The sequence below is a fragment of the Mauremys mutica genome, unplaced genomic scaffold (genome assembly GCF_020497125.1).
Source record: "Mauremys mutica isolate MM-2020 ecotype Southern unplaced genomic scaffold, ASM2049712v1 000550F_np12_subseq_274358:289965_obj, whole genome shotgun sequence".
NCBI classification, from domain to species: Eukaryota; Metazoa; Chordata; order Testudines; family Geoemydidae; genus Mauremys; species Mauremys mutica.
The window spans coordinates 1-9,943 of NW_025423001.1; the positions used below are offsets into that span (position 1 = coordinate 1).

Genomic DNA, 9,943 nt, shown 5'->3' on the forward strand with positions numbered 1-9,943 from the left:
TCACCTGCTCCTCCCCCCCCGGCCACGGTTAATGAGGGGCTCTCCCGCCGCGATCTGCGCATGCCCAGAGCTCCAACGGCACCAACCCTTCTCCGGCCCGGGAGAGGCTCCAACGGCCCCGCGCGAGCCAGGCAGAGCCGCCGCGCACAAAGCTCCTTCACAGCCCGGTTCCGGCTCCTCCGCTGACATCACTTCCGCTCCGGGGAGAGTCAGGAACTACATCTCCCAGCCTGCCCCGGGGCCGCTTCCGCCCTCTCCTGCCCAGGTAAGGGACGGGTTTCAGCAGCTGTTACTGCGCATGCGCCGTGCGAGCCCTGCTGGGGGTGAGAGAACAAAGCTGCTGCTGCCGCCTCCGCGTGAGCCGGGCCCGGGCTGAGCCGCTGCTGCTCCCCGGGGGGGCCCGGCCGGGGGGGGGGGTTTCTCCAGCTGGGCCCCGCCCCCCGGGCAGCCCCGGGCTCTGCCCGCCCCAGCCCCGCCCGGAGCCCCCGGGGGGTGAGAGACCCCGGGGGGGGGGGGGGCGCTGGGGGGGCGGGCACGTGACTCTGCCCCGGGGAACCCGGGAGAAGCCTCGGAGCCGCCTCGGCCCCAGCGGAGCCGCAGCAGGATCCGCCCCCCACCCCCGGCTGGGATGGGGGCGGGGCCCGGCGGGGGGGGCGGAGCTTTCTCCAGCTGGGCCCCGCCCCGGGCTCTGCTGAGGCTCCCGGTGACGGAGCCCGGGGGGCGGGGCAGGTCCCGGGCTCTGCGCGGTGCCCCCCCCCCCCATCGCTGCCCCCGGGGGGGGCGGGCCCGGAGCTGCTGCAGCGCTGAGGCCGGGCGGATCCTTCCCGCAGCGAGTCTGAGCCGCCCCCCCCCCCGGCTCTGCTGTGCCCGGTAACGGGGGGGGTGAAGCGGGTCCCCCCGCCTGGTGCCCCCTTCCCCGCACGGGCGGAGCGGGGCAGCCGCGGGGAGAGAGCCCCCGGGAACGGGGCGGTGACCCCGGCTCCCAGCCCGGGGCAGGGCGCTAGGGGAGGGGGCAGGTTCCCAGATCTTTCCCCCCCCCCCCCTCCGGCACACTCACTGCAGCCTCCCTGCCCAGGGTCACTTCCCTGTGACCGAGGTGAGGAGCAGAGAGAGGAGGAACCAGCCCCGGACTCTCCCTGTTCCCCCTGCGGCAGGAGTGCGCTGCCCTGGGGGCAGGGGCAGGGGGACCCCCCCCCAAGGGGCTCCTTTGGGTCTGGCCTGGTCCAGGGTTTGGTTCACACCCTGGTGCTGGGAGGGCTTCAAAATATCTTGGTTGGTTACTGCTGCTGGGGGGAGCACAAGGGGGAAAGGAGGGGCCAGGGGCCAGGTCTGTGCTGCACTGTGGGGACTGAGCATGTTCCCAGCCTGGCAGAATCTACAATCTCTGTCTGCAGGGAAAGGGCCTGAGGGAATCGTGATGTGAAATGAACTGAAGCCTGTTCTGAAACCTCCACAACTGCCCTTCTCGCCCTGCCAGGCTGCAGAATGACGCCCACCTCTCGCTCCAGCTCGTCCCAACCTCCCATGGGACAGGAGAAATGGATGTAGTGGAGCCAGCTCAGATAGGGGTTATTGGGGGGTTGCTGGTGGGTTCCTGCTGGAGGGGGAGGGGCAGGAAATACTGAAGAGGTGGCAACTTCTGGGGAGTTAGGTCTGGGTGAGGATAGGGAGTGGGGACAGAGTGTAACAAACCTGCTGGGACTTGTCCTAGGACCAATCCTATTCAATTTATTCATAAATGATCTGGAGAAAGGGGTAAACAGTGAGGTTGCAAAGTTTGCAGATGATACTAAACTGCTCAAGATAGTTAAGACCAAAGCAGATTGTGAAGAACTTCAAAAAGATCTCACAAAACTAAGTGATTGGGCAACAAAATGGCAAATGAAATTTAATGTGGATAAATGTAAAGTAATGCACATTGGGAAAAAATAACCCCAACTGTACATACAACATGATGGGGGATAATTTATCTACAACGAGTCAGGAAAAAGATCTTGGAGTCATCGTGGATAGTTCTCTGAAGATGCCCACGCAGTGTGCAGAGGCGGTCAAAAAAGCAAACAGGATGTTAGGAATCATTAAAAAGGGGATAGAGAATAAGACTGAGAATATATTATTGCCCTTATATAAATCCATGGTACGTCCGCATCTCGAATACTGTATACAGATGTGGTCTCCTCACCTGAAAAAAGATATTCTAGCACTAGAAAAGGTTCAGAAAAGGGCAACTAAAATGATTAGGGGTTTGGAGAGGGTCCCATACGAGGAAAGATTAAAGAGGCTAGGACTCTTCAGCTTGGAAAAGAGAAGACTAAGGGGGGATATGGTAGAGGTATATAAAATCATGAGTGATGTTGAGAAAGAGGATAAGGAAAAGTTATTTACTTATTCCCGTAATTCAAGAACTAGGGGTTACCAAATGATATTAATAGGCAGCAGGCTTAAAACAAATAAAAGGAAGTTCTTCTTCACGCAGCGCACAGTCAACTTGTGGAACTCCTTACCTGAGGAGGTTGTGAAGGCTAGGACTATAACAATGTTTAAAAGGGGACTGGATAAATTCATGGTGGCTAAGTCCATAAATGGCTATTAGCCAGGATGGGTAAGAATGGTGTCCCTAGCCTCTGTTCGTCAGAGGATGGAGATGGATGGCAGGAGAGAGATCACTTGATCATTGCCTGTTAGGTTCACTCCCTCAGGGGCACCTGGCATTGGCCACTGTCGGTAGACAGATACTGGGCTAGATGGACCTTTGGTCTGACCCGGTACGGCCGTTCTTATGTTCTTATGACTCCGCACCCGGCAGCGGGGAGACACACCCCCAGCGCGGGGGGGGAGGGGTGGTGTGAGGGGCCCCGGGGGGGGATTTTACGGGACGCTCCAGCGCACGCGGGCAGTGATGGTTCCCCCCCCCTCACACGGGCCGCAGGGAGCCCGGGGGGGCGAGGGGGGGGCAGTGGGGGAGGGGCAGGTGCGAGAGACAGACACACCTCCCCCCCACGGGGGTTTCCCGGCCCCACCCCGCTACGGAGGCCGCACCGGGACCCCCCGCCCCAGCTCCCGGCCTGGCCCAGGACAAAACCCCCGTTTGGGGGGGAAGGGGGAACAGGGGCCCCTCGGGCCGAGCACCCTGCTGCGTGCGCAGATTGGGGGGGTCGGGCGGGGGGGGCACCGGCTGTCTCAGTTCTGCCGCGTATCAGCCCGGGAGCCTGAGTGCGGGACACACCGGCCAGACCCCCCTCCCCCCCCCCCGGTTCTGCCTCCCACCCTGGGACTGTGGGAAAGTGTCTGTCAGTGTCTGTGTGAAACACCTGCAGCCCCTTCCCCTGCTACAGCGCCAAGCTCCCAACTCCCCCCCCCGAGCCCGCGTGTCCCCACCCCCCTCACCCCAATCCCCTGCCCCAGCTCAGAGCCTGCACCCCTCACTCAACCTCCCCATAGCCTGCACCCCTCCCGCCCCCCAACTCCATCCCAGAGCCCGCGTGTCCGCACCCCCCCCTGCACCCCAATCCCCTGCCCCAGCTCAGAGCCTGCACCACCTCACTCAACCTCCCCATAGCCTGCACCCCTCCCGCCCCAACTCCCTCCCAGAGCCCACGTGTCCGCAGCCCCCCGTACCCCAATCCCCTGCCCCAGCTCAGAGCCTGCACCCCTTACTCAACCTCCCCATAGCCTGCACCCCTCCCGCCCCCCAACTCCCTCCCAGAACACACGTGTCCGCACCCCCATCCCCTGCCCCAGCTCAGAGCCTGCACCCCTCACTCAACCTCCCCATAGCCTGCACCCCTCCCGCCCCCCAACTCCCTCCCAGAGCCCGCATGTCCGCACCCCCTCCTGTACCCCAATCCCCTGCCCCAGGTCAGAGCCTGCACCCCTCACTCAACCCCTCCATAGCCTGCAACCCCCGCCCCCCAACTCCCTCCCAGAGCCCGCGTGTCCGCACCCCCTCCTGTACCCCAATCCCCTGCCCCAGCTCAGAGCCTGCACCCCTCACTCAACCTCCCCATAGCCTGCAACCCTCCCGCCCCCCAACTCCCTCCCAGAGCCTCTAACATCAGGACAGGAGAAGAGGACAAGACTGTCCCTAGCTTATATGAATAAAAAAAAAGGCGAGACACACCCATCCACTATCAATGCAACAAGAAGGGAGAACAGTAGCTGGGTCCAAGAGTGAAGATGCAATGAAACCCTTCTGTACCCAAACACGTATTCACACACAAAAAAGTGAAAGAGCGCGCCTTAATCATCCAGTAGATCAATTTGGCACATTAGCCAGGAGGAAGCAGATTGTGAGTGTTTTCGACCACAAACCCCATCCCTCCCGATTTGCAACCATCCCTGGACCAGTGACAGGTGCACAACCATCCCTGGACCAGTGACAGGTGCATAGGCGGCCAAGTCATTGAAAATAAGCAAGGAGGAAGCCAGTGGAAAAAATGAAAGGGGCCACTCTGGTTGTCACCTTTAATCATTCCTGTGGCTCTTCTCTGAACGCTCTGCAATTTATCAGGGACAACAACCAACCAATCAAACAAACAAACCAACAAACCAAACCAGGCTGTTCTGCCCAATGTAACAGTCTATTGCCTCAAGGTTGACAATAAATCAGCTCATTCTATTCACCCAAGAGTTCCACTTTAAGGGCTTTTTGTTTTCTAGTTCCAATCAAATCCTGTGCAACAGCATCATTGTTAACTCATCATCTGGTCATTTCACATTCACATGTTCAAAAAGTGGGCAGGTCTAAGTCTTTCCTCCCAGACCAACATGAAAAAAATCAGTGACAGAAAATGCCCTAAAGTGCCTCTGCTGCCTTGCACAACAGCCTGGGGAAATACACGAGGGAAAGTGCTTTCCTCTCTCCTCCTGACACCGGGTACCATTTCTGTCTGTCCTTGAGATCCTGCCACAGGGACAAGGCTTGAAGATGCAAATGACATGTTAAGGCTTCATTGGTTTGCACGTTCCTTTACTCCTTCATTAGTGATAAGGGTGCGTGAGCGTGAAATAATCCAGCTCTGACTTTCACACCAGAGGCTATTTCCAGGCTTGCAATAAAAAAAACAAAACCTTCTTTCTAACCTGGGCAAGTTGAATCGAGTCGTTGCGAGATGATAAATCCAGAGCCCCAGGCTGACTTTCCTTCATCACATGTTTTTAGAGTAGATCACAGTCACGGGGTGGGGCTCCTGCTGGGAAGTGTCTGTCCAGTGGCAGCACCCAGTGCACATTCCCCATTTACAAACTCATCTTCAGTATATCGGCCACTGAATCTAGCGAGGGGGAAGGGTCCCCGTGGTCGGGCTCCAGCCCCTGGATCCCGAGCCTGACAAGCCCGAGTCAGCCGGCCTGGGCCAGCTGTGGGGTTTAATTGCGCTGCAGACATACACGGGTGTCACAATCCCAGCTCTCTCCTCAGGGAATCAAGCCCTCGTCCCCCCCCCCCCCCCGTGACAGGCAGGGAGCGTCACCACTGTACTAGTGAGGTCGGAACTGACACTGCCCCTGCACAGGGACCCAGGGGAGCGGCTCCTTGGCCAGCTGTGGCTGGCAGGAGACCCAGTGAGGCAGGAGCTGCTCTGGGTTCTCTGCAGGGGAGAGTAACTGGGAGAAGGGGGGAGTTTGTCTCTGATTTACAGGGAGCTTTGCCAGAGTGGAGCCTGTAGGTCACATGCTGGGGGGCTGTGACGGGCACACAGGCTCCGTGCTCTGGAACAGCTCTGAGTCAAACCCAGGCAGGAGCCTCGTCAGTGTGACCCCCCCACCCCAGGGGACGCCCTCACTGCGGGAAGCCTCCCTGGCTTCAGCCCCTCCTGAGACTGACCTTGGACCTTTCAGCCCCCCTGTTCCACACCAGGAGCTTCCTGCGGTGAGTCCACCTGAATAGGACACCTCGGAAAGCCTCACCCCCCCCCGAAGGGGAGTCCTGCACCCCAACTTCCACAGTCACCAGTGACTCTCAGCCAGCGCTGTACAACAGAAGGTTCATTAGGGGTCTGGAATCCAGCCTGGGAAAGTTCTGTGTTCGCACAGGAAGCAGGAAGATTCAGCAACATCCATCTTGGGGAGACCCCGAACTCAGGGCCTGGGCTCTCCCCTCGAGTCCCCAACCAGCAGACTCCTTGCTCCCAACAGCCCGATTCAGCCAGGCCCTTTGCCCCTCGTCTGTCCTTTGTCCTGTTTCCCTGGCAACCTGCTCACCTGGCCTCCAGCTCGTTCTTTATTCTCTGACTCCTCCCAGCCAGCTGGCCTCTTGCAGCAGGTGTGCCCCGGCCATCGGTTGCTAGGAGACAGAATTTGTGGCCTTTGTCTGGGCCCAGGCAGCTCGACAGCAGCCACACCTGCCCTTTGGGGGTCTCTGCCAAGATTTAACCCCCTTGTCCCACCACCGAGATCCGTGGTCCCAAAACACTTCAGGGTCATGCCCCCCACCCCTGTCCATGCTCCCCCCGAGTCGTGGCTGGGAGTGGGGCCGCAGCTAAGGGGGAAGGGACACAGACAGGGGTAAGGGGGCTGAGACAGGGGCCAGAGCTGGAGCCAAGAGTGGAGCTGGGTGGCTCCCCCTCCCCACCCCCATAGGGGCTGGCCCGGGCCCAGTTGCATCCCCCTGAATGTTACTCCACCCCCCTGGCAGGGTGCACCCCACATTTTGGACCTTTAACCTAGATAATCGTGCAACAAATAGGGGAAACTGAGGTACACACAAGATGCAAACAAAACATCCAGAAAATTCCCACTTCGTCACAGGGGTGTCAGTGGGGTCGGAGCTGGGCAGCAGCACAGGGAAGTGGGGAGGTTAAACTGCAAAACATCCCCCTGTGTTCCCGCAAAAGCCTCTCGTTTATCCCCTAACCCCCTCCCCATGAAAATCTCCACCCCTGCCCTGGCCCACACAGACCCCCTCACTCCAATGCAGATTTTTAACTTTTCTTACTTGTCCTTGGCCTTCCACAAACATTGTTCCCATCAAAATGATCCAGGGCTTTTACAATGAGAATGAGAAAACAAACTAAATCAAACCCAAAGAAACCGCTATCGACCTCCCCACCACACACACTTTGGGTCAGAATTTTTCTACTGAAATGTTGAGGCAATAAAACTCTCACTGCTCTTGTCCAGAAACAAACCTAACCCCCCCATGCAGTACCTGGGGCATCTATGTCTGACCCACCAAGACTTCAGCTCCTTTGGGGAGATTTCCAGCTGCCCAGTCCTGCTGCTATTCCAGGGGAGCAATTCCTGACTCCTGTCAGCATTTATCTCAGCCCCGTTCTGGGCATCACAGGTTGCTCCGGGAAAGGGCAGCGAGTGGTTCTAGGGTCCAGTGATCCTCCTCCAAACCGAGCTAGAACCTGAGACTCCTTCCCCTTCCCCAGGCTGTGGGTGGGGAGGCATTTTACAGAGCTCTCGGAGCTATAGCCCGTGGCTAAGGAGAGAGAAAAAGCCTCCTATCCCCTCTGCTCTGAGGGCTGGGTTTCCTCCTGAAGCCTCTGCCCGCCACCTAGTGCCCTAAGGCGCATCCCTGACCCTTGCGGCTGCTCCTTGCTATAGACTGTGAAAGGAGCGGAGGCAGCGCAGGAGCCTTCTGGGAACGCAGATCTGAGGCTTTGGGGAGACACATTGTCTGAGACATCAGAGCGCTGCAAACCCTGCAGCCACCCCCTCAATCCGGGGCCTGTTCCAGCCCTGAGTCTGGGCTACCACGATCCCTCCCCCAGAGCAGGGCGCCCACAGATTACAGCCTGGAAATAGGCGTATGAGACTAACTCCTGCTTTCCCTGACAGGGCCTCCCCTAGACCAAGTGGCATCCCAGGCAAGACGTGTCTTCGGAACCCCCCCAGCCCCACTCCATGTTAAACCATTGAATACCTTATTTTTATTGCATTTGTAGCTCATTTCATGATTTTGATGCACAGTTTGGATGCAGGATTTTCTCTATCATATAAGACAATAAATGTTCATGCTAGGATGTGTAAATCTGTATTTATTCATGCCATATACAAGCAAATTAAAAAATCATTTCTTTTAAGCATATAGAAACTTTTAATTTTGACAGTAACTGAAATGTACTAACATCTAGAAATGGAGCACTCACCAGCACAGGGCGGGCCGGTATTAAATAGTGTTACAGTCGGAGACAGACAGCGTTAGGATGTTAACCCCAGGCCCTTTGTTCAAAGGTCGCTTCTCTCGCCTTTCCCCCATGAACTGAAGCACAGCATTCAAGAGATCCAGAGACTAGTTGATGACGTTTCCAAGGGCTAAAATAGCAAGGGAGGGCCGTCTTGCATTGGCCATTGTTGACTGGAGAGATGGTTTATGGAGAATAAACTTCAAGGTGAGAAGCAGCAGCCCAAAAAGGCCTCCTGCAGGTGTTGAAGTAGCTCAGTTGGGAGAGCATTAGACTGAAGATCTAAAGGTCCCTGGTTCAATCCCAGGCTTCAGCAGGCTGTTTCATCTCTCTTCCTGCAGCAGTGGGCTCTTTCTTGGAAGCACAGCAGTGCCTTTACTCAATGCAAGTTCCTCATTTTGGGCTTCACTGCAGGAAAAGGCAGCATTGGCTTCTGCACCCAGTTGGCCCACCGGACCTTTCTTTCTTCTCTTGCTGTTTCTCAGCAAGGGGAAGAAAAAGAAGCTCCCCTTCAAGCTAGAGTCACAAAGGTGATGTAAGGACGACTTCCTGATCCCTGGCTCCAGTCCTCTGTTCTTCCAGCTGACCCATCAAAGAGCTGCTGCCAGTTTCTCCAGGTTTGCCCATCAGTGTGTGCCAGGGTGAGCACCACCAAAGTGCAGGGAATTTGAGGGCAGGGCAGGGCAGGGCAGTGTAGTGTACTGTAATGGAGTTTCTGTAGTGTAGTGGTTATCACATTTGCCTAACCTGCATCAAGCCGGCTAGGCAGAACTGACACCAACTTGTCTGGGGTGTTCCCTTTAAGCAGAGCACAACTTTGAAATACGGGCAGCATAGAACCAATATTCATAATGTCAACTACAAAAATGATACACATCTAGAGATAGCATCATTATAATCAGCCAATCAGAACCTCTCCATAGACCCCTTACACAACAATCTTTCTACAATATTGGCTGCAAATATAGAACAGCAGTCGCAACGGTGATCTATACAGTTACAGATTATGTCAATAACATCACAGGAGGTGACACGGCATCAGTGAGACTGATACTGGAATAGCCTCCAGTTTTGATGTCCTCGTTTGAAAAAGATTTGAAATTAGAGCTGGGGCAGCAAAGAGCCACCTAATGTTTCTGAGGGCTGGAGAAAAATGAGCTATTCTATTCTATTCTAGCTATTCTAACTATTCTAGCTTCTAGTGAGCTATTGAAAGAGCTCAACCTGTTTAGCTTATCAAAAGAAGATTGAAAGGTGACTTCACTGAAGTGTTGAAGTGTCTTAATGGAGAGACAAGATTGGGTATTAAAGTGCTCTTGAATCGTGCAGAGAAAGGCATAACAAGACCCCGTGGCTGGAAGGTGAAAAGAGACAAATTCATATTTCAACTAAGGCAAAAATATTCAACAGCGAGGATGATTCACCACAGGAACAAGCTACCAAGGAAAGTGGTGGATTCGCCATCTCTTGATGTCATTTAATGAAGACTAGATGCCTTTCTGGAATGTGTTTGCCCCAAAAGTAGCTATTGTGTCCTACAGGAGGCCTGTGACATGCAGGGGGTCAAATTAGATGCTCTAATGGTCTCTTCTGGCCATAAAGTCAAGTAATTTCTGAAAAACTGAGTGTAGCATTGGGAGCAGTGTCTGATGTTTCCCTGTCTAGCCGGCTTGCTGCCTAGAACGAACGCTCCTTGAGTGGGGTGATCCACAGGGAGTAGCTCAAACCTGCAAAGTGTCTGGCCAGGGGAAGGACATTAGCACAGCAAGGGAGGGGTGTGGCAGTGACATCACAAAGGCCTTTTGCAGGAC

At 55.9% G+C, this 9,943-nt stretch overlaps 1 non-coding gene across 1 annotated transcript; it reads left to right on the plus strand.

Moving 5' to 3' along the window:
* The first annotated feature begins 8,375 nt into the window (after positions 1 to 8,375).
* On the plus strand, positions 8,376 to 8,448 carry TRNAF-GAA. The gene has a single exon. It is a non-coding gene; the product is annotated as a tRNA-Phe (tRNA).
* The last annotated feature ends 1,495 nt before the right edge of the window (positions 8,449 to 9,943 follow it).